General features: G+C 41.7%; 1 protein-coding gene and 1 long non-coding RNA gene across 2 annotated transcripts in view; both read right to left on the bottom strand.

The window, feature by feature from the left end:
• The window catches only part of LOC112433238 (NACHT, LRR and PYD domains-containing protein 12-like), a 428555-nt gene that overhangs the window by 257183 nt on the left and 146960 nt on the right, over nucleotides 1–24412 (bottom strand). The gene's annotated exons all lie outside the window — the stretch shown is intronic.
• Nucleotides 11771–13161, bottom strand: LOC143416867 (uncharacterized). The gene is made up of 2 exons (XR_013097121.1): nucleotides 12992–13161; nucleotides 11771–12316 (listed from the first exon to the last, which is right to left on the bottom strand). It is a non-coding gene; the product is annotated as an uncharacterized LOC143416867 (long non-coding RNA).

The raw sequence follows: 24412 nt of genomic DNA, 5'->3' as shown, positions 1-24412 counted from the left end.
GTACACACTCGAGAAAATTATTTACTAGTACTTACGCAAACTCCCCCGTTGTGAAAACGTACAAATCCTTCTTGTATTTTTCGTTTTCCAGCAAACACTCATTAAAACGGCCTCCAGGCACATTAGCGCACTCACCCCCGACTGATCAGGGAGGGGGTGAGGGGTCACACACTGAAACAGACTAACGTGCAGAGGTACAGCCCAGGCAGAGAAATGTTGCTTTTAGACTTTGCGACTCGTTTTATTTCTCTATCTGATAAGAAAAATATTCAATCAGATAGTTATTTGTGGTGAATGAAATACGGTTACAGTTTCAAGAAGTTTTAAGCACCAAATCCGAAATCCAAGCACTGCAATATTAAAATCCAATTCAATTTCTTGTTTGCTCCGAAATCTACGACATGACTATATACAGAAAAGCTTGACATGGTATGCAAAAAAAACCCCGAAGACAATACAAATACAAATACATGAACAAAAAATGTTTTAACTGTCAGTTATGTCATTTTAAAATTTTCCAAAACTAACATTTTCTTTGATTGACTGATATTAAATTGATTAGGGTCAAGTTTAGTGTGAACAATATTACACAAACAAGCACGTGTGTGCGCATGCGCACATATGAGAATCCCTTCGATCGCTTCTCATATGTGCGCATGCGCACATATTAGAATCGCTTCGATCGCTTGTGACGCGGTAACTTTGCTTTGATCCTTTCTGACGTCATAACTTTGCTTTGATCCCAAAACCAATCCACAGCGCAAACAGACACATTACACCATGTCAGCCAACCCATCCTTCGGCTCAGATGAGCTTGGAATATCTAAAGGGACCATTTTGGGAGATCACCACATGGTGGAGGCTTTCCTTGGAGAAGGAAGCTTTGGTGTTGTAACGAAATGTCGCGATACAAAAAACAACAAAACGGTTGCTATTAAAGTCAACAAGAGCGACCCTGAAATTCTGCTCCAGGCAAAACTGGAAATTTTCATCCTGGAGCAGCTACGACGCTTGGATCCAGACAGGTGCAACATTGTCGAATGGAACGGCTATTTCCTCGATGGAGAGCGCATTTGCTTGAATTTCGAACTCCTCGACCAAAGCCTGTCAGACTACATAGGGGACCGGAATAACCAAGGTCTCCCAATGAGAGAAATCAGGCCAATTTTGAATCAGCTCGCAAATGCTCTGTTCCACCTGGGTTCTGTGGGAATAGTGCATGCTGACCTCAAACCTGTCAACATCATGGTTGTGAACCGCAGTGAGTCTCCCGTCAGAGTCAAACTTATAGACTTTGGCATCGCATGTAACACCTCTGCAGTGATTCCTGGTGACTGTGTGGGGACAATTGGTTATTGTGCACCTGAGATTATGCTTGGCACTCCATATGATGAAGCAATTGACATGTGGTCTCTGGGGCTGGTAGCTGTGGAGCTTGCTACAGGGGTGCCTCTCTATCCTGGGGAAGACGATTATGACGTTTTGAAATTCATAATTGAAACTCAGGGTCAGCTACCAGATCATCTTCTAGAGTCTGGCTTGTACACTGACAGCTATTTCATCGAGGATAACCACAACGAACAGCGCTGGACATTTAAGACCCCAGAACAATTTCAATACGAGACAGATTATCGATCCAAGGAAACTCGATATATAAATCTTAAGTGTCTCGATGACCTCGAACAACTGCTGAAGGTTAGGCGAGGACTGGAAAATGGCCAAACATTATTTGTAAGGCTAATCAAAGAAATGTTGGCCTTGGATGCAAATCAGCGCATAACACCCTCGGAGGTTCTGAAGCATCCCTTTTTCGACCCTGGCCTCTCAAGGAGAACCCCCTGCACGGACATGAATAGTACAGGGGGAGAACTCCTTGTGCTCTCTCAGCAGCCTTCAAGCTGGAAAAGTCATGGATCGCAAAAATTCAGCTGCAGTTTCCAAAACTCAGTTGAATTTCCTCAAAAAAGAGACATCAACACCTCAGCCAACCCATCTGCCTCTGAAGATGATCTTCAAATAACGAAAGGGACCATTTTAGGAGATCACCACGTGGTAGAGGCCTTCCTTGGAGAAGGAGGCTTTGGTTTGGTAACCAGATGTCGCGATACAAAAAACAACAAAACGGTTGCTATTAAAGTCAACAAGAGCGACCCTGAAATTCTGCTCCAGGCAAAACTGGAAATTTTCATCCTGGAGCAGCTACGACGCTTGGATCCAGACAGGTGCAACATTGTCGAATGGAACGGCTATTTCCTCGATGGAGAGCGCATTTGCTTGAATTTCGAACTCCTCGACCAAAGCCTGTGGGACTACATTGGGGACCGGAATAACCAAGGTCTCCCAATGAGAGAACTCGGGCCAATTTTGCATCAGCTCGCAAATGCTCTGTTCCACCTGGGTTCTGTGGGAATAGTGCATGCTGACCTCAAACCTGGAAACATCATGGTTGTGAACCGCAGTGAGTCTCCCGTCAAAGTCAAACTCATAGACTTTGGCCTCGCATGTCCTGCTTCTGCAGTGATTCCTGGTGACCGTGTGGGGACAATTGGTTATTGTGCACCTGAGGTTATGCTTGGCATTCCATACGACAAAGCAATCGACATGTGGTCTCTGGGGCTGGTAGCTGTGGAGCTTGCTACAGGGGTGCCTCTCTATCCTGGGGAAGACGATTATGACGTTTTGAAATTCATAATTGAAACCCAGGGTCAGCTACCAGATCATCTTCTAGAGTCTGGCTTGTACACTGACAGCTATTTCATCGAGGATAACCACAACGAACAGCGCTGGACATTTAAGACCCAAGAACAATTTCAATACGAGACAGATTATCGATCCAAGGAAACTCGATATATAAAACTTAAGTGTCTCGATGACCTCGAACAACTGCTGAAGGTTAGGCGAGGACCGGAAAATGGCCAAACATTATTTGTAAGGCTAATCAAAGAAATGTTGGCCTTGGATGCAAATCAGCGCATAACACCCTCGGAGGTTCTGAAGCATCCCTTTTTCGACCCTGGCCTCTCAAGGAGAACCCCCTGCACGGACATGAATAGTACAGGGGGACAAAACCTTGTGCTCTCTCAGCAGCAATCATCATTTGGGTGGCCAGAATTCTAGGGGAGCTAGAAAATTCTTGTGGAAAAAAAGCCCAAAACAATAACATCAACAAAAACAACCAGTGAATGTGGTCTTAAACTTGGGCACAATTTGGCTTGAAATCCATCAACTAATCTCTCAATATTCAAAGCGGAACAGCAGACAACTTACCATCACATCAGTCCTTCAATCAGACCTACAACAAACGTCTTCCTTCTCTCACCCCAACCGGTCGCAGCAGATGGCCGCCCCGACCTGAGCCTGGTTCTGCCGGAGGTTTCTTCCTGTAAAAAGGGAGTTTTTCCTTCCCACTGTCGCCAAAGTGCTTGCTCATAGGGGGTCATATGATTGTTGGGTTCTCTGTATGTACTATTGTAGGGTCTACCTTACAATAATACATACAGCCTTGAAGTGAGTGGTGATGTGATTTGCTGCTGAATGAATTGGGAACTAATTGGAAATCTGGATATTAATTAAATAAACCTGCTTTGAGCATCAATTAATTGTTGTTTGAAATTCTTTATAAATATATAAATATAGTGCCACTCTTCTACTGTTTAAATTGCAACTGTTTGAAACTGACTAATTTATTCATACACTTGAGCATAAACACACGCACAGTAAATGGCCTGTATCTGTACAGCGCTTTACTTAGTCCCCAAGGACCCCAAAGAGCTTTACACTACATTCAGTCATTCACACATTCACACACTGGTGATGGCAGCTACATTGTAGCCACAGCTGCCCTGGGGCGCACTGACAGAGGCAAGGCTGCCGGACACTGGCGCCACCGGGCCCTCTGACCACCACCAGTAGGCAACGGGTGAAGTGTCTTGCCCCGGGACACAACGACCAAGACTGTCGGAGGCGGGGCTCAATCTGGCAACCTTCCAATTACAGGATGAACTGCGAACTCTTGAGCCACGATTGCCCTATATACACATATACTTTACAGTACTAGTCAGTGCTTACATACTAGTTCTTTTCCCTACTTTTTCATGCTTACTGGTACAAATGCCTGTTACTAGAGTTAAATGCTATCAATGTATTCTCACAGTTATGGAACTGTACAAATGCATACAAAATAACGCTCACGTAAACATAACTGTGCACTAGTTTGCCCTTATTGCTGCAGTTTGTTTCAAATCACTTTGAATAAAGCTCAGCTTCTCTCACACACACACACACACACACACACACACACACACACACACACACACACACACACACACACACACATTCTTACAGAAGTTCACACATATACATACAATGCCTTGTCTGGGCGTGGCTTTGTTCTGACGTGTTTTGTGTGAACTGTCTCTCAATAAAAGGCAGCAGGAGGAGGAGGATCTGGAGGTCATTTTCGTGGTGGCCTCCCTTGCGCACATAATCGATCGATCGACTGTCTTGTTTTCTTCATGATGAATAAGTCTCTAGAATTCGCGGGACTTGTGGAAACACAGACCCAACATCTGGATTAGCAGTGCTGGAGGGGGAGACTCTGAGCGGTCCACAACATGGCAGATGTTGTCTGTAAAAGAAATCCACACATTGCATTTTTAAAAAATATCGAGTATAATGCCAACGTCTCTCACACAGAGACAACCTACCTTTTGTTTTTTTTTTTGTTTTTTTTCAGTCCTCAGGGTTTTTGATGATTTTTGGCCTGAACATGGCAGAAGGTAAACCAATCTTCGGGCCATGAGCGAGCTGATCATATACAAGACGCTTCCTAATATTCTCATAAGAAGAGTTGACCTTGTCTCTCTTCATTGTCTTATCGACCTCATTAAACACCCGCTGCAGTGCTCTCCAGTCTGACCACTGAATAAAAAACAAATCCTTAAACCATGATAAACGTTCTTCAAGGGTGAGGGGGTATGGGTTCAACCTCCAGCTTTCAAGGCCCCAGAGTGAAACCTCTGTAACGTTGAGGTTTCACCCGGTGCAATTGTGGCTCTTGTAACCATAAATGGTAAGTTGCTCTTTTGTCACACAGTACATACACAATAGATGTGTTTGCAGGTTTTATTGCAAATTGTACATTGCTACATTGTTTTGAATTACCCTCGGCCCGCAGTATATGTGGGCACCTGTCAAAGGTCATTTGGATTTACCAGACCGCTTTGAAAACAACATGGGAAAAAATGAATGTCTTTGTTGAGCCATGACTGGATTTCTCCTTATCCTTCCTAAAGGCCGTTATAACCTTGCACTGCCAGTGTTCAGCTGCACCAGCTGTGGCCTAATGTGGTCCCCCTCAGTTAAGGACTTCCAGGGTGGTGGATATTGGCCTGGCACCTTAAATTTCTGCACCCTGTTTTCAATGGATGTCTTTCAGTCTTTCTATGACATTAAGAAGCTGCAGCAGGGATGTCACTTAAGGCCTTTGTCAAAGTGCTGGATGAACGAACAGCCCATTTTGGAAGGGTGAGTTTCTAAATTTGTCAAGTTTAAGGAAATTGTGCAAATCAATGTTTATGATGACTGTCCGTGAATATTCTGTTGTTTGTCCTCTACTTAAAAGACTGGCCGAATATCAGCTGATGCCTTCAGCAAAAGTTTCTTGGAGTGGAGTGCTGTAAAGTTTGAGGTGGACAGGATGTGCAAGGAGCCATGCTTTAGCTGCCCTGCCTGCACTCCAGACATGCTCGCCGTCTCAGTTGATGGAAACTGCAAGCTTTATCGCTTTCAATCAAATGCAAGGTACGTTATGCATTGTGTACATAAACATCAAATATGGATTTGTACAAAAATAGTATTTTGATGTTTCTTTTCAAACAACTGTCACCGTGTTCGTTCAGCACTTCAGAGCAGGGGAACTTTGAAGGTGTCTTCATTGAGAAAGATGAGGAAGTTGCTGAGTTTGTGAAATACATCCAGAGACACACAAATGATGTAAGATACACATATATATCAGTGCTGTCAGCGTTAATCTTGTTAAAATGACGTTAACGCCATAACCATATACTCATACGTGTGTGTGTGTGGATACATATTTGGATGGGTGGATATTTATTTTGTTTTTCTCTTGGTGTTGTCGTAATACTATTTACTTGACTTTATCTTAATGTGTACTTAATTTTTAGTAGCTCACACTTGGATATGCGAGGTATACTGCAGCTTGTAGTCTTGGATATGTTTAAGACATTTTGTTATAAGGTTGAATGAATTCAGCAGTCATGTATTGTGACGTCCTTTCTATAGATCAAATGGGGAGGTGCGTTTCAGGATGGGGCCGGTTCTACAGTTGGAGAAGAGGTGGAACAAGTAAACAGTTTCCTGTCTAGGGCGGCCATCACAACGAAGTACATGTCTAAAGCAGGTGTGTGTCTGTGTGTGAGATTCCACTCAGTCTCCTGCTCATTCATTCTTATTTGTATACTAACTGAAATGCAGGGCGAACAGACATGCTGAGCCTCCTGGCTTTGGGCTGGAACAAAAGGAAAGTGGAACAACTGGGCCGCACTTTGAGCCAGAGATATCTAAAGGTCATTTTTTCAACACCCATTTTAATGTGTGTGGTAATGGGGGGGAAACACCAGTACTCTAAAAATGTCCATATGAATGACATTTATTAATGTATTCTTAGATCATAAGGATCCTTAGAGAACAAGTGGAGAGCCTGAATGCGAGCAGAAATGAGCTGGGTGTGGATGACGGCACACTGCAGCAATGGGCTGAAGGTGAGTCTCAATATAATGCACTCGTGTATAACAACAGGACCCACCATGGCCTCATTAAAGAACTTAGAGTTAAGATCTTTCTGACAGTGTCAACAAACAATGAAAAATAAGCTTGTAAAAGCAGAATTGATGGCAGAGTTGTTGCGTTTGATCAAATTGGATTGGACCTGGGTTGAAGTGATGTCGTACTAGTTGGTTTTATAAAGCTGAACACCAACATACTTGTTATCTCATGATAATGCAGCACATGAAGGCTCCAGATGTCTTATAATGAATATCATCAAGTCAGTGATTACAGAGTCCACTGTAGTTTGGTGACTGTTACTCATCCTGTGTTCTGATTAATATTCCTCTCACTTAGAAACGGATCAAACTGATGGCAGCCTTGGAGCGTTGCAGGCACGAGTAGAGCAGCTTGTCGTCATCATCAGAGTGCGAACACAAAGTCTTTACAGACAAAATGGTGTCACAGTTTCTTTGAAACGGACCGTTTGATGCTCAGTTTGTACAGCTCGTACAGCTACTTTGTAAACAGAATAAAATCAGATCCAGGTTTGTTTAAGCTGGATGTGATTTGTTCTAGCAAACGAATTGATGAGTGTAGATTAAAATGTAAATATATGCATTATGTGAAGGTGTTCCTTTTTATGATTATTTACAGATAGCAACAAGAGGCGACACAGAATTCGCAAGGTCATCTTAGATGAGAAGAAACGCTTGGCGGCTGCTGTTGACGACTACAACAAGGAAACAAGCAACAAAGCAAATCGTATCCAGTGATGCCCTCATGCAGACCGACGTTTGGCCCTGGCAGAGCACAAGTGAACGTAAGCTCTTGATTTCTAAATATCCTTTTTAAACAAACTCCCAGTATCTGAGCAGCAGTTGAATGTTTTGTTCTTGAATCATAATATGCTGCTATGTTTTCCCATCTGATGTTGTTAAACTGCAGCTGCTGCTGACCTCCGGACAAAGAGAAAGGTCTTTGAGAAGGTGATGGCTGTGAGGCGCCTGAGAGAGGAGGAGATGATCCTTTGCAGGGAGATGCAGCATCACTGGACAGTGTTGCAAATGCGATCTGTGGTGTTGGGGACAATCTCCTCAGACTGTAAGCACATCTTTTATTTATTTATACATTTGGTGATGAATTGATTGAAAATAATAGCAGATGCTAAAGTCTTACTGGATCTTTTACCTATATTTGGGTTGCTAGCTAACACTGCCTTCTCCCTTAAAAAAAAGTTTAATTACATGATCCTAATTCCTGAGGTTCAGGGTTTACGTGAAACCACCAATGTTCAAACACCTGAACTTTCCACACAGAGCACTATGGACTCTGACCAAACAGGCAGACATTACCCTGAGAGAAATCGCAGAGCACCTCAGAGACTGAACTTATAGGTTTCCAGTTCATTTTGTAAGGAAAGCAGTTAAAATGTTTAAGAGGAAACAACCTACCTCTATGTTGTAAATCACTGAATAGGTGTCATATTTCAGTTTAAGTACAATTATTGGGTTACGGCATTTACCTGAAAATATCTCGATTGTTTGATACTTATGTTCATCAAAGCTGGATGGGAGGAGCTGTGATGTATTTAGTAAAATCAGTTTATATTTTGTGGTAAAGTAGAGAACACCAAGCGTGGTGTATGTGCGCATTGATATGCCTGTGCCGTTCCACAACATGGTTAATAAAGTAAGTTACTAACAACCAAAAATGTGTTGTTACTTTACCAGTTGAGTTATAAGAGAGAACATAACAAACTGGTTGAGATCCTGGATTAAAGAGGGAATGGGAAGGGAAGAGGAGTACAGAGGACTGATTGGTCGGTTCGTGAGGTGGTGTGAGGAGAATCACCTGAAACTGAATGTGGCCAAAACAAAGGTGCTGGTGGTGGACTAATTGTAATTTAAAATGTGAAAATTTTAGCTGTCCTCCATCATTCTCCCTGAGGAGTCGAGTTACGGTGACTTTGTATCTTCTACAAGAGACGCACAAGAGCAAGTTTAAAAAAAACTGTAGAGGAAAATATGGCAAAGTCCCAAGACTTACAAAAGGAAGCTTATGCTAGACGAGTCCAGAAGTACAGAAACCTTGTGTACAGCGTTGGAGATGAAGTTCTTCTCTTGAACACGAAACATGGAAGGAAGGGAGGAAGACTTGATCGAGATTTTTCAGGACCCTACACAATTCAAGACATCGCTGGAAAATGTGTGAAATTAAAAAACACAGAAGGAGCAACTTTAAGAAATCACTACAGCATTGACCATATCAAGCCATACAGAAGAAGCCACCATGTAAATATCAGCGACAAGTAAAAATACCCAACTCGCAGTCAGACAGGGAAAAGCAGCACAGACCTGAAGATGCCCCCCTGCCATCCTACTGCTAACCCTCAGTGCCAGCAAAGTCCAGAGGATTCATTCTGCACCCAAAACGGCTGACACAAGGAGTTTAATTGTGTTCCAGGACCAGAAACGCGTGAACAAGAACTTCCCTCCCGGAAACAAAGCTTAGAAAATGAAGGTGACATAGTGAACAACTCTTTTTGACCAGTTGGTCATTTGTTGCCAGTTTGGCGTTGCAACTTAATTGACTGTTGCATGACTTTGTTTGCATTTTGCAGTCTTCAACTCATATTGGATGTAAAGAAACATGCACTGAGCTTGTGGAAGTCTGGAAATGGATCTGCCTGTCAGTAATTTTCTATTTTGCCCACCCGCTGTACCTTTCCTATTTCTCTGCGTGTAAATGCATGCCTATTGTATTGACTTTTTTCCTGTTGTGGCCCGTTGGCCTTTACCAAGCTTATCCACTACAAATCTCATGCATGCCTGAGCTAACTTATCATATTTTTCTTTTAGTAAAGAGGCTATGGCGTGCAAAGGATACTGGGCGCTTGGAGGCAGCTGTTGGACCATACAAGTTATTGGATTCCTCTTTTCGAACACTGCAGGGGTCACGGTGGTTTCTGATGAGGTAAGAGAACTTATCATTGTTGATTCTGATTTCGAGGTTCTGCTCCTTCTGAAGCATTTGCAGTGCAGAGACCATTAATAGTTTAAAATGTGCGGGTAGGTGGGGGGTTTATATTGCAAAACTCTGATAAGGTTTCACCCATTCACTTCAACAGGAAAAAATGTTATCAACCACAACACAGATGTTGTGACATCTGTGACATCATAATACCCAGTTTCAGTATATGCAGAAAGAACCTTTATCAGCAATTATATTCTATGTTGTGAAGCAGTTTCTTGCACAAAGTGTTATTTTTAAATAAGTTTTCAGTGGCACAAACAATTGTAATTTTTAATTTAACTTTTTCTTTAGATTGTCAACATTTCTGCACAGAAAATACTGCTCATAGACCCCATGGGAATGAAGGCGTTTATGACAGGAAAATTCTGCGCAACTGGAGGTATGTATGATACTGAGGTGTTATTCTTAGATTAAAAAAAAAAATCTTGTTTCATTACAAACATTTTTGTTCAACTAGGAATTTTCTGAGGATGAGAGGGCATGAAGACACCATGGAGTGGCAGTTACAGACTATGCAACACAACAAGCGACAGGATTCCAGCAGTTGTGGAGTTTTACTGTTAAAGGTAACCCGTATTCAAATGATTCAGTTTCTTGTTAGCTAGAATTAAGACTTTAAGTGAATTTAAGTGAAGTGAAAGTTATTTCGGTCAACAACAACAAAGATGATCATTTTACATAGAAATACTTAATCATACAGTAACTGAAAAAGGAAAAGGCTGAAGCCTTGTGGCTTATAATTATCCTATCCTTTACCTAATTAAGACTTTACATTCTAATTATGATCAATCTCACAGTTTGCAGAACACTACCTTGATTTTGGAGAGGTCAGTGAGGTGTCAACCACTACAGAGCCAGTTGTGCTGGAGCGAATGCAGATAGCTTGCACCCTACTTGAAAATCGAGGTAAGTCCAGTAAAGTCCTTATCACGTTAGTGCGTACTTCCAATTTAAATAGTGCTTTTCAAACAGCACAGTACAAATAGTGCTCTTCAAACACTTTCAGATAAGACCCTTCTCAAAGTCTAATTTAGACTAATTTTCCAGGAAGTATATTTGGAAAAAATGTACTATTATTTTTTAATTATTCAATAAATAATGTTTGATTAAAACCTAACTATGATTGTGTTTCAGGGAACGCTGAGGACTACTGCATTGTTTGCTCCATGTTAGATGCTAACGCTGACCGCAGCATGATTGAAATGGTAAAACAAAACAAAACAAAACAAAAGAAACACATAAGTCTTAGTATCATTACTTGCCAATCATAATTAAAATGTTGAGTAATAGTATTCACCAAACAGAATATGAGCCATTTATTTTTCCTTTCCAGGTGCAGTGTGAATCTTGCCAAAGATGGGCACATTTTGCATGTGAAAAATATAAAGAGAGCAACCAAGAATATAAATGCCAAAAATGTACGGGAAACACATAACTTCAAATAAAAATAGCTGTCTTTTCCCCTCCATGTGTGTTTGTATTCTTTGTCAACATTTGGATTCCTGAGATCAAATATATTTTCCTTTGTGTTTGTTTTCTTCCCATTTGTGGCTTTAATGTAGTGTTACATCCTGTTTGTTTGCTTCCATCTGTATACATGTCCAGATTCACTGTTATGTTTCTATTCTTACATTGCTGTGTGATCACTGTTCCCTCTGCTGACTGATGTGACCTTTTGTATCTCACACTGATACTTGTCATATTTGTATCTGCGCCTAAAAGATAAAAAGTTTTCCATGCTAAAACACAGCTCCACCTCCTGCAGTTCTCCCTCTGAACCACTAGATGTCTCTGTTATCTAAATGAAGACGTGCAGCACAGCAACCACAGCAGCGCTCAGATCACACGTGTCCTGTTATTATGTATAAAAGCATGAAACAGGTGAGACAGGTGGGATCAATATTAATGTTGTGGAAATATATGAAAAAGCAACAGAAGAGTGAAAACATTTCGTGTTTCTAGAAAGATCTTTCAGCTCACAGCTGCTCACAGACTGTATTTACAAGTGACAAACTGCAACTCTACAGTACATCTACAGTATATATCAAATATATTCTGTATTCAAATCTATTGAGTGATGTTTGAAAGTCTTTCCAGGTGAGTTTGATCCAGGAGGGTCTGAAGCCAGAGTCAGACAGAGACTGTGCAGAGACTGTAGAAGGACAGAGCAGCAGCAGAGCAGTCCAGATACACTGATGATCCTCTGTCAGATCCAGAGGGACACACAGGGATGATGCTGGACTCTACATTGTGTCTGACAGTGGAGCTGTTCTCAGAGCAGTTCACTCTGCAGCACTGACAGTCATCTGCACTTCTTCTCATTCCTCTGTCAGTCACTGCTGGATGAAGCTCTCCTCTCCACCTCCCAGTAACATGGCCCAGTCAGAGCGTCTCTACACACAAGCTGCTGCTGCTTCAACCTCTCTGGATCATCAGGACACAGCTCCTCCTCTCTCAGCACACACACCGTCCTGTTTACCATCATCACCTCCACCTGCAGAGAGAAGAAGGAAGAGCAGAGGAGATAAACGAGTGTTTCCAGAGACTCTTCATCAGCTGTCAGTCAGTGATGCAGCACATCCAGTATAAAGAGCAGCAGGGACTTCAGTGCTGGGACTGTACTAGGACTCATTGTTGCTTCACTTTTTCTAATCTTTGGATTTTTATTGAAGTTGATGAAAATGTTTTTCCCTCCTAGTTTGAGTTTGGACTTTCATTCATTAGAAGAACCTTGGTGTGTCCACTCTGAGCTCTGTAGGAACCCCAACAACAAGCCCAACAATCCAGATGGACGGTTCCAGCTGTTAACTGGAGGAATTCCATCCAAACATCTGCTCTCACTAAATTCTTCCTCACCTACAGACTGTGTTCTTCACTGCTTTAAACTTGGAAATGAATGCAGTCATTGGTCTGTGTGCTGCTTTGTTCAGAGAGCTGATTGGCTGTTGACAGCGTTTGATCAGAGCGTGTCAGCCGTTACTATGGTGACCATAAAGGTCAGAAACAGGAAGTGTTTGTGTCCAATCCTGAAGCCTGTCACCATTCTCCTCTCACAGCTTCACTGAGAAGCTGCAGCTTTACAGGAAACACTGGATCTTTGTTTCATACTGACTGTGTTTAGTACAATACTGCTGACAGCACCACCCACTCACTCCATCACTCTACTGACTCCAGAGTCTCCAGTCTGTAGTCTGGACTCTGCTGAAGATCAGACAGCTGCTTCACATCTGGATCCTTCAGGTTGTTTCCGTACAGGTTCAGCTCTCTCAGATGGGAGGGGTTTGACTTCAGTGCTGCTGCCAGATAATCACAGCTGATCTCTGACAAACCACAGCGACTAAATCTGTATAAAGAATGAAAGATGTAAGTTTATTAGACAAAGTGTGAGCTTGAAATCATTCAGTGTTTCATCATCTGTTCAGAGCTGAAGAAGGTTCAGAATGTAGAAGTTTAGAAAATGGAAACTCCAAACAGCTGAAGCCAACAGGAAGCAGCTTCAAACAGGAAACTGTGCAGAGTTTCAGACTATATGTCCTGATGCAGCCAGTTGGATTTTGGAGATTTGAATCTCTGTTCTGTGACTAAGTCCTTGAATCATTTCTTCCAGTTGGTCCAACAAGACAGACTAAGTGTTGGACATGTGTTGTGGCTCCATTAGGGGAGCTTCTAAATGTGATGTGATGGCCCCTCTGGGTCTGTCAGGTCACAGGACTGAAGAGAGCTCAAACTGGGCACACAGTTGTTCCAGTCTGGACCAAAGACTCTATACTGGGACTGAGGGACTGCTTTGACTGCACCCACTGGGACTTTTTAAAGGCTCATGTTCTCACTTAGATCATCGATTTCTACTTACATTTCTTTCTGGGAAAAATGGGGATTATTTTTAAAACAGGAAGTATTTTCCCCAATAAGCAGCCCTGGATTAGTAAATCACTCCAACATGTTCTCAGGCAGAAGAAGCTGTCTTGTTATGAGGGAGAGAAGAAAAAGATTGAGGCACAGAAACTTGTTGAAAGAGAGATAAAGCAGCTAAAATCAGGTGTAAAAGTAAAGCAGAGGATGAGCTGAATAAAGGACACTCAAGGCTGGCTTGGAAAGGAATGAAGTCCATGGTGGGGATGCAGAACAAGGAGCAAAGATGAATGTGATGCTGAATCAGCAGAAGACTTGGACTCATTTGATTCCAGCTTTGATATCGTTGATTTCAATGAAGATCTTTGTGATTGTAGCAAAGGGCTGGTAGCTCTGAGAGTCCCACTGATGAGGTGTTTGTGTGGAAATCTCTTAGTGGGACCAAAGAGAGAAAAAGCCCTGGTCCTGATGCTGTGGGAGGGAAATGATTGAAGTGTGCTGTGAGGAACTGACTGGGAGATTTTCACACATTTTCCAGTCCTCCTTGGAACAACAGGAAGTTCCCAGCATATGGAAACAAAGGTTAAGTGTCCTATGGCACTCAGTGATGATGGTGCTGTGGCCCCACCACCTCCACCTCTTTGTAAAGGAACTAACTATAATCTGAAGCTTCAAATGGAACTAAGACTTCCTCCACTAGGTGGCAGTGTCTGATGAGAAAGTGTTAGTGGAGCTGGCCTGGAGTCAGAAACAGGAAGATGCAGGATTTGGACTGAAATGGGGAAACGTGGTTCGCACTAGTGCCTTAAAGCAAGAAGGTTGTAGGTTGAAGCTTGTTGGCCTTTCTGTGGAGGTTGGATGTTCTCCCACAGTCCAATGAAATGCTGCTTAGGTTCATTGGTGCTTCTAAATTGGCTGTAGGTGTGGATGTGAGAGAGTGCTTCTCTGTCTCTCTCTGTTGGCCCTGTGATGGACTGCTCACCTGTGCAGGTGGACCACGCCTCTTGCCCTATGACAGCTAGGGCACAGGCTGCAGCCCTGTGAGCCTAAGCTGAATAAACAGTTAGCAAAAATGATCCATAGATGGCCTGAAATCCCCCAGTTAGCAGTTTGGTAGATAGCTATGACATGCTAATCCCATCCAGCAGCTGTATTCTACCTGTAAGCTGATCCCTGCTGAGCCAAAGCACTTTTTCATATACAAATTACAACCTTTAATAGAAACCTATTGGTCAGCATCTTATTAGCCTGCTGTTAGCTTCATTCCACAGAAAACTGAGAGAAACTAACAGAGTTGATAAAGAATAAAGAGAAATGTGCTGATTTAAAGCCTTTGAAGTGCTTCAGATGATCTCTGTCCACTTCTGTCCACTCATTCATTCATGTAAGCTTTCTAATGCAGCTTTGATCTTCACAGTCTGCTTCATGAAACTCATTCTAACCCTGAATGTCAGAGTGTTCCTCCTTCTCTTTCCCATCATTCATGCTGGCAGTGGAGGAGATTTGGATGTTGGACTGTGTTTTGGATGATGTGTGTATGTTTGTGTTGGACTGCTGTCTGTAAAGCAAACGCACATTTTGCTTTGGATTTCAGTGTCAGACAGACTTTAAGGTGGAATGAAGAGTTGGAGAGTTTCACAGTGAATTATCCAGTGGAGGATTTTTCTTCTTCTTTGAAGGTTTGAAATGTGAACATTGTTCTGCTGCAGTCAATGGACTAAACCAGAGAAGAAGAAAACAGACTTTACCATGAAGATCCTCAGTGTGGATCAGTATAATATCAGCCTGATGTCTGCAGTTTAGTGTCAGCACAACTTTCACATCATATTCATCTCAGCACAACTAAAACATGCTGACTGACCCCAGAGTTTCAAGTCCACATCCTGGACTCTCCAGGAAACCACACAGATGCTTCACTCCTGAATCCTGCAGCTTGTTGTTGTAGCTCAGGTCCAGCTCTCTCAGATGGGAGGGGTTGGACTTCAGTGCTGCTGCCAGATAATCACAGCTGATCTCTGACAAACCACAGCCCCCCAATCTGTATAAAGAATGAAAGATGTAAGTTTATTAGACAAAGTGTGAGCTTGAAATCATTCAGTGTTTCATCATCTGTTCAGAGCTGAAGAAGGTTCAGAATGTAGAAGTTTAGAAAATGGAAACTCCAAACAGCTGACAGAGTTCATACGCCTTTGTCAGGGTCAAATTCAAGCAAGACCATGTGAAAATTAAAACACATCATCCTAGGTGAACTTAAACACCTTTGTTCCCCTTTTGTTAAGACATAGAAAAGTACACCACACAAAAATACTGCAAAAGGAAACGGTCGCCTTATATACATAGTGTATAAACTCAAAATGCACATTTCACTTCAAATTAAGATTAAGGCTTTGAACAGATCACATAGTTCAGTTCAACATATAAGACTTTAAGAATGCACAAGCATCTACTTAAAATCTATTTAATTTATCATCCATGATATTATTTTGTACAATTCCAATGTATTTTGTTCATCTCCCTTAAATAAACAGGCAGTCTTAAAGTATGAAATATTCATATACAAACACATATAAATGTGTGTACTGTCTCAGTGGCTGATAGTACCCCACAGGCCTCAGTGTGAGCTTGAAGACATTTATAATGTTTAAGTAGTTTAATGTGCAGGTGCTGACGATAAACACATTTTGAATGAAAGCCGGGGAACTTTGGTAGCACAGAAACACGTGGCTATTCTTTGTGACTATATGGATCACTCACAATACCATTATTTCACACAAAGGCACCAAATTAATACTCAAAAAAGCTGCAGCAATACACACAAATATAAACAGTACTTGGTGACTGTTAAGTCTAATTGTTGAATGTTGCCATTGTGTTTCTTAAATTTGTACAGTCTTAGTTCAAGCAGTAGGATCAAAGCCATTCCTTTGATCCTGGCCACCTCTCCAACCACTCTGTGCTGGGGGAGGTTTTATTGTAGATACATCCTATCTGAAAGATCTGTTTCTTTTGATGTAAACTTCCTGGGTTTACGACCCTTTGGTCAGCAGGAGGTCTGACACACACACACACACACACACACACACACTCTTACAGAAGTTCACACATATACATAAAATGCTTTGTCTTAGAACAAAGGGGGCGTGGCTTTGTTCTGACGTGTTTTGTGTGAACTGTCTCCCAATAAAAGGTAGCAGGAGGAGGTCAGATCTGTGGTCATTTTCGTGGTGGACACAGTCGAGGCCTCCCTTTCGCAAATAATCGATCGATCGACTGTCTTGTTTTCTTCATGATGAATAAGTCTCTAGAATTAGCGGGGCTTGTGGAAACACAGATCCAACAGTGACAACTTTGCTTTTAGCCTTTAACCCTTCTTGACTACTTTTGATGTGGCCTCTATATTTTACCTTTAAAAACAGTTTATCTTGCCAATCTGTTATTTTCTCATTTTGACCAACTGTATCAGCACAATTTATCTAAATTCAGACAAAATTTAAAATACAAGTAGAAAGTGATATTTTGACTGTAAAAACCACACACATGTTTAACGAATCATCTTCATAACTTGAAATGCAAATAGAGATTGTACACTTTTAAAAATACGCACACGTTTTGCAAACAACAAAGTTATATGGTACTATTTACCAAAAAATGCAGCCAAGGCTCAGACGTTTTTCATATAATCATTTCAAACTATTTACAGAACAATCAGGTGTCAAACAATAGTTTGTGTCACTCTAACACATATGAGAACAGCACAGGGATAAACCTGCAGGTCTGACAGCAGGTGTGTCACTCAGCGTTTACACTGCAATCTGCCTTTGTTGGCTTTAAGGCAGCAACTGTGACGATCACTAGTAGAACTGACACACAAAACAAAACAACAGCTACACACTAAATACACAAGACAACAAACTAACTTGAGACCAAACACGGTAAACGTCACAAATCTCTCACGTATCAAAACTCTCTCTCTCTTTCGCTCACTCGCTCTCTCTTGCCGGTCACTCCTAAAACTTCCCCCTTTTGCTAAACAACCAAATGTCATGTTTCCATATCATTTTTGATTGGTCGACATGGTACATTTTCCCACCTATAGGGCTTTGGAGCGTGATGTCACGGGAGATGGGCCATGCCCCCTTCCGTCATGACAGTAGGCCAGCCAAAGGATACCATTTCAGCTATGGATCGTACGTGTTGTGTTGTCGGTTGCAACGTTAGATCACACGATCGTGAAGGCAAGAAGCTGGATAACGGGCTCTCTTTTCATCGTTTTCCATCCTGGAGGCAACGTGAGGGATCCCATGTATCCGATATTACTAAACAAAGACGTCAGGCTTGGATTGCAGCGGTGAGACGAGCGTATATCGAGTTCTCTGCAATCCCCAGCTTTTTGTTGGTTTGCTCACGGCATTTTCTTTCCGGTGAGTTCTAAATTAATTCATATCACTCTTGAAAGGCTTTTAGTGTTATTTTCAACGTGCTGAGGTCATAGATAATGAGATAAAACATGCTAATGTGTGATGCTGCAGAACCACATCATGTCGACTGAGTAGCTTATGATTTGGCATCATTGCAGGCAAACCAGCATATGAAATGGATGTAACAAATCCAGACTGGGCACCAACACTGCACATGGGGCATGACGACATACCTGTATCAAACTCGGACCGGCACTCAAGGCGTACGCAACGGAAGCGAAAAAGAGCACCCATCGGAGGTAAACAACCCCCCCCCCCCTCTAAAAACATACTAAATTGCTATCACTGTACACTAATCCGCACATAACTTCCAGATGAATCACACACCTGTCATTGGAATATTGGTGTACATTTACCTTATGTCTAATTTTATCTTACAGGCTTTCGTTATGCAGCTGCAGAGTCTGAAGGTGTGCCCCGTGCAGAAGTGATTGATGAAGATCTGACAGAAGACCAACAGCAAAATCACAATGTCATGGAGGCAGTGGACAGCAGTTGTGTTGGACAAGTGGAGGTTGAGGTACCAGCTGCAAATGTGGATATACTGAAGAAATGTAAACCTTTTAAAATGATGACAGATTACAAACTCTCAGCTGTGTCTGTAATCAAACCTCTGTAACTTTGCTTCCCTTCAGCAGCATCAGCTCATGTTCACATGTTGATTCATGGTTTGCTTCAGTTTTTGATGGACTGCAGAATATTTTGAAGGTTATCTGCTATAAAAAGCCAGAACAGGAAAATCTGCTTCATGTGTTTCTGTTTGATCCTCAGTGACTTTGACACAAAGGCCTCTGCTGTGATGATCACACCTCTGATCAAGTCTCACAGTGTCAGCTTTGTTTTTATACATATGGATATGTGCTGATAAATGATCAGAATTATAATATTTCCCACTGTCTGCTGTGTGCCGTGACCTTTGACCTGCTAAAGACAGTCAGCTGTGGATTATTCATTGTTGTGTCTGATACTTAGAACTGTGAGGAAGAACACTACACAGTTAATCAGGGTCCCCTCTCTCTGAATCAGGAAAGGTGGGCAGGCCGCGTGTGGGCCGCGGGCCATACGTTGAGTCTCACTGTTTGAAATGTGAACATTATTCTGCTGCAGTCAATGGACTAAACCAGAGAAGAAGAAAACAGACTTTACCATGAAGATCCTCAGTGTGGATCAGTATAATATCAGCCTGATGTCTGCAGTTTAGTGTCAGCACAACTTTCACATCATATTCATCTCAGCACAACTAAAACATGCTGACTGACCTCAGAGTTTCAAGTCCACATCCTGGACTCTCCAGGAAACCACACAGATGCTTCACTCCTGGATCCTGCAGCTTGTTGTTGATGCTCAGGTCCAGCTGTCTCAGATGGGAGGGGTTGGACTTCAGTGCTGCTGCCAGATAATCACAGCTGATCTCTGACAAACCACAGTCGATCAATCTGTATAAAGAATGAAAGATGTAAGTTTATTAGACAAAGTGTGAGCTTGAAATCATTCAGTGTTTCATCATCTGTTCAGAGCTGAAGAAGGTTCAGAATGTAGAAGTTTAGAAAATGGAAACTCCAAACAGCTGACAGAGTTCATACGCCTTTGTCAGGGTCAAATTCAAGCAAGACCATGTGAAAATTAAAACACATCATCCTAGGTGAACTTAAACACCTTTGTTCCCCTTTTGTTAAGACATAGAAAAGTACACCACACAAAAATACTGCAAAAGGAAACGGTCGCCTTATATACATAGTGTATAAACTCAAAATGCACATTTCACTTCAAATTAAGATTAAGGCTTTGAACAGATCACATAGTTCAGTTCAACATATAAGACTTTAAGAATGCACAAGCATCTACTTAAAATCTATTTAATTTATCATCCATGATATTATTTTGTACAATTCCAATGTATTTTGTTCATCTCCCTTAAATAAACAGGCAGTCTTAAAGTATGAAATATTCATATACAAACACATATAAATGTGTGTACTGTCTCAGTGGCTGATAGTACCCCACAGGCCTCAGTGTGAGCTTGAAGACATTTATAATGTTTAAGTAGTTTAATGTGCAGGTGCTGACGATAAACACATTTTGAATGAAAGCCGGGGAACTTTGGTAGCACAGAAACAAGTGGCTATTCTTTGTGACTATATGGATCACTCACAATACCATTATTTCACACAAAGGCACCAAATTAATACTCAAAAAAGCTGCAGCAATACACACAAATATAAACAGTACTTGGTGACTGTTAAGTCTAATTGTTGAATGTTGCCATTGTGTTTCTTAAATTTGTACAGTCTTAGTTCAAGCAGTAGGATCAAAGCCATTCCTTTGATCCTGGCCACCTCTCCAACCACTCTGTGCTGGGGGAGGTTTTATTGTAGATACATCCTATCTGGAAGATCTGTTTCTTTTGATGTAAACTTCCTGGGTTTACGACCCTTTGGTCAGCAGGAGGTCTGACACACACACACACACACACACACACACACACACACACACACACACACACACACACACACACACACACACACACACACACACTCTTACAGAAGTTCACACATATACATAAAATGCTTTGTCTTAGAACAAAGGGGGCGTGGCTTTGTTCTGACGTGTTTTGTGTGAACTGTCTCCCAATAAAAGGTAGCAGGAGGAGGTCAGATCTGTGGTCATTTTCGTGGTGGACACAGACGAGGCCTCCCTTTCGCAAATAATTGATCGATCGACTGTCTTGTTTTCTTCATGATGAATAAGTCTCTAGAATTAGCGGGGCTTGTGGAAACACAGATCCAACAGTGACAACTTTGCTTTTAGCCTTTAACCCTTCTTGACTACTTTTGATGTGGCCTCTATATTTTACCTTTAAAAACAGTTTATCTTGCCAATCTGTTATTTTCTCATTTTGACCAACTGTATCAGCACAATTTATCTAAATTCAGACAAAATTTAAAATACAAGTAGAAAGTGATATTTTGACTGTAAAAACCACACACATGTTTAACGAATCATCTTCATAACTTGAAATGCAAATAGAGATTGTACATTTTTAAAAATACGCACACGTTTTGCAAACAACAAAGTTATATGGTACTATTTACCAAAAAATGCAGCCAAGGCTCAGACGTTTTTCATATAATCATTTCAAACTATTTACAGAACAATCAGGTGTCAAACAATAGTTTGTGTCACTCTAACACATATGAGAACAGCACAGGGATAAACCTGCAGGTCTGACAGCAGGTGTGTCACTCAGCGTTTACACTGCAATCTGCCTTTGTTGGCTTTAAGGCAGCAACTGTGACGATCACTAGTAGAACTGACACACAAAACAAAACAACAGCTACACACTAAATACACAAGACAACAAACTAACTTGAGACCAAACACGGTAAACGTCACAAATCTCTCACGTATCAAAACTCTCTCTCTCTTTCGCTCACTCGCTCTCTCTTGCCGGTCACTCCTAAAACTTCCCCCTTTTGCTAAACAACCAAATGTCATGTTTCCATATCATTTTTGATTGGTCGACATGGTACATTTTCCCACCTATAGGGCTTTGGAGCGTGATGTCACGGGAGATGGGCCATGCCCCCTTCCGCCATGACAGTAGGCCAGCCAAAGGATACCATTTCAGCTATGGATCGTACGTGTTGTGTTGTCGGTTGCAACATTAGATCACACGATCGTGAAGGCAAGAAGCTGGATAACGGGCTCTCTTTTCATCGTTTTCCATCCTGGAGGCAACGTGAGGGATCCCATGTATCCGATATTACTAAACAAAGACGTCAGGCTTGGATTGCAGCGGTGAGACGAGCGGATATCGAGTTCTCTGCAATCCCCAGCTTTTTGTTGGTTTGCTCACGGCATTTTCTTTCCGGTGAGTTCTAAATTAATTCATATCACTCTTGAAAGGCTTTTAGTGTTATTTTCAACGTGCTGCGGTCATAGATAATGAGATAAAACATGCTAATGTGTGATGCTGCAGAACCACGTCATGTCGACTGAGTAGCTTATGATTTGGCATTATTGCAGGCAAACCAGCATATGAAATGGATGTAACAAATCCAGACTGGGCACCAACACTGCACATGGGGCATGACGACATACCTGTATCAGACTCGGACCGGCACTCAAGGCGTACGCAACGGAAGCGAAAAAGAGCACCCGTCGGAGGTAAACAACCCCCCCCCCTCTAAAAACATACTAAATTGCTATCACTGTACACTAATCCGCACATAACTTCCAGATGAATCACACACCTGTCATTGGAATATTGGTGTACATTTACCTTATGTCTAATTTTATCTTACAGGCTTTCGTTATGCAGCTGCAGAGTCTGAAGGTGTGCCCCGTGCAGAAGTGATTGATGAAGATCTGACAGAAGACCAACAGCAAAATCACAATGTCATGGAGGCAGTGGACAGCAGTTGTGTTGGACAAGTGGAGGTTGAGGTACCAGCTGCAAATGTGGATATACTGAAGAAATGTAAACCTTTTAAAATGATGACAGATTACAAACTCTCAGCTGTGTCTGTAATCAAACCTCTGTAACTTTGCTTCACTTCAGCAGCATCAGCTCATGTTCACATGTTGATTCATGGTTTGCTTCAGTTTTTGATGGACTGCAGAATATTTTGAAGGTTATCTGCTATAAAAAGCCAGAACAGGAAAATCTGCTTCATGTGTTTCTGTTTGATCCTCAGTGACTTTGACACAAAGGCCTCTGCTGTGATGATCACACCTCTGATCAAGTCTCACAGTGTCAGCTTTGTTTTTATACATATGGATATGTGCTGATAAATGATCAGAATTATAATATTTCCCACTGTCTGCTGTGTGCCGTGACCTTTGACCTGCTAAAGACAGTCAGCTGTGGATTATTCATTGTTGTGTCTGATACTTAGAACTGTGAGGAAGAACACTACACAGTTAATCAGGGTCCCCTCTCTCTGAATCAGGAAAGGTGGGCAGGCCGCGTGTGGGCCGCGGGCCATACGTTGAGTCTCACTGTTTGAAATGTGAACATTGTTCTGCTGCAGTCAATGGACGAAACCAGAGAAGAAGAAAACAGACTTTACCATGAAGATCCTCAGTGTGGATCAGTATAATATCAGCCTGATGTCTGCAGTTTAGTGTCAGCACAACTTTCACATCATATTCATCTCAGCACAACTAAAACATGCTGACTGACCTCAGAGTTTCAAGTCCACATCCTGGACTCTCCAGGAAACCACACAGATGCTTCACTCCTGAATCCTGCAGCTTGTTGTTCCTGCTCAGGTCCAGCTCTCTCAGATGGGAGGGGTTGGACTTCAGTGCTGCTGCCAGATAATCACAGCTGATCTCTGACAAACCACAGTCCCACAATCTGTATAAAGAATGAAAGATGTAAGTTTATTAGACAAAGTGTGAGCTTGAAATCATTCAGTGTTTCATCATCTGTTCAGAGCTGAAGAAGGTTCAGAATGTAGAAGTTTAGAAAATGGAAACTCCAAACAGCTGACAGAGTTCATACGCCTTTGTCAGGGTCAAATTCAAGCAAGACCATGTGAAAATTAAAACACATCATCCTAGGTGAACTTAAACACCTTTGTTCCCCTTTTGTTAAGACATAGAAAAGTACACCACACAAAAATACTGCAAAAGGAAACGGTCGCCTTATATACATAGTGTATAAACTCAAAATGCACATTTCACTTCAAATTAAGATTAAGGCTTTGAACAGATCACATAGTTCAGTTCAACATATAAGACTTTAAGAATGCACAAGCATCTACTTAAAATCTATTTAATTTATCATCCATGATATTATTTTGTACAATTCCAATGTATTTTGTTCATCTCCCTTAAATAAACAGGCAGTCTTAAAGTATGAAATATTCATATACAAACACATATAAATGTGTGTACTGTCTCAGTGGCTGATAGTACCCCACAGGCCTCAGTGTGAGCTTGAAGACATTTATAATGTTTAAGTAGTTTAATGTGCAGGTGCTGACGATAAACACATTTTGAATGAAAGCCGGGGAACTTTGGTAGCACAGAAACAAGTGGCTATTCTTTGTGACTATATGGATCACTCACAATACCATTATTTCACACAAAGGCACCAAATTAATACTCAAAAAAGCTGCAGCAATACACACAAATATAAACAGTACTTGGTGACTGTTAAGTCTAATTGTTGAATGTTGCCATTGTGTTTCTTAAATTTGTACAGTCTTAGTTCAAGCAGTAGGATCAAAGCCATTCCTTTGATCCTGGCC

Source organism: Maylandia zebra, linkage group LG3 (assembly GCF_041146795.1).
Source record: "Maylandia zebra isolate NMK-2024a linkage group LG3, Mzebra_GT3a, whole genome shotgun sequence".
NCBI classification, from domain to species: domain Eukaryota; kingdom Metazoa; phylum Chordata; class Actinopteri; order Cichliformes; family Cichlidae; genus Maylandia; species Maylandia zebra.
Note: the sequence above shows the minus strand (reverse complement) of the source record. Positions and strands in the feature narration are given on the sequence as shown.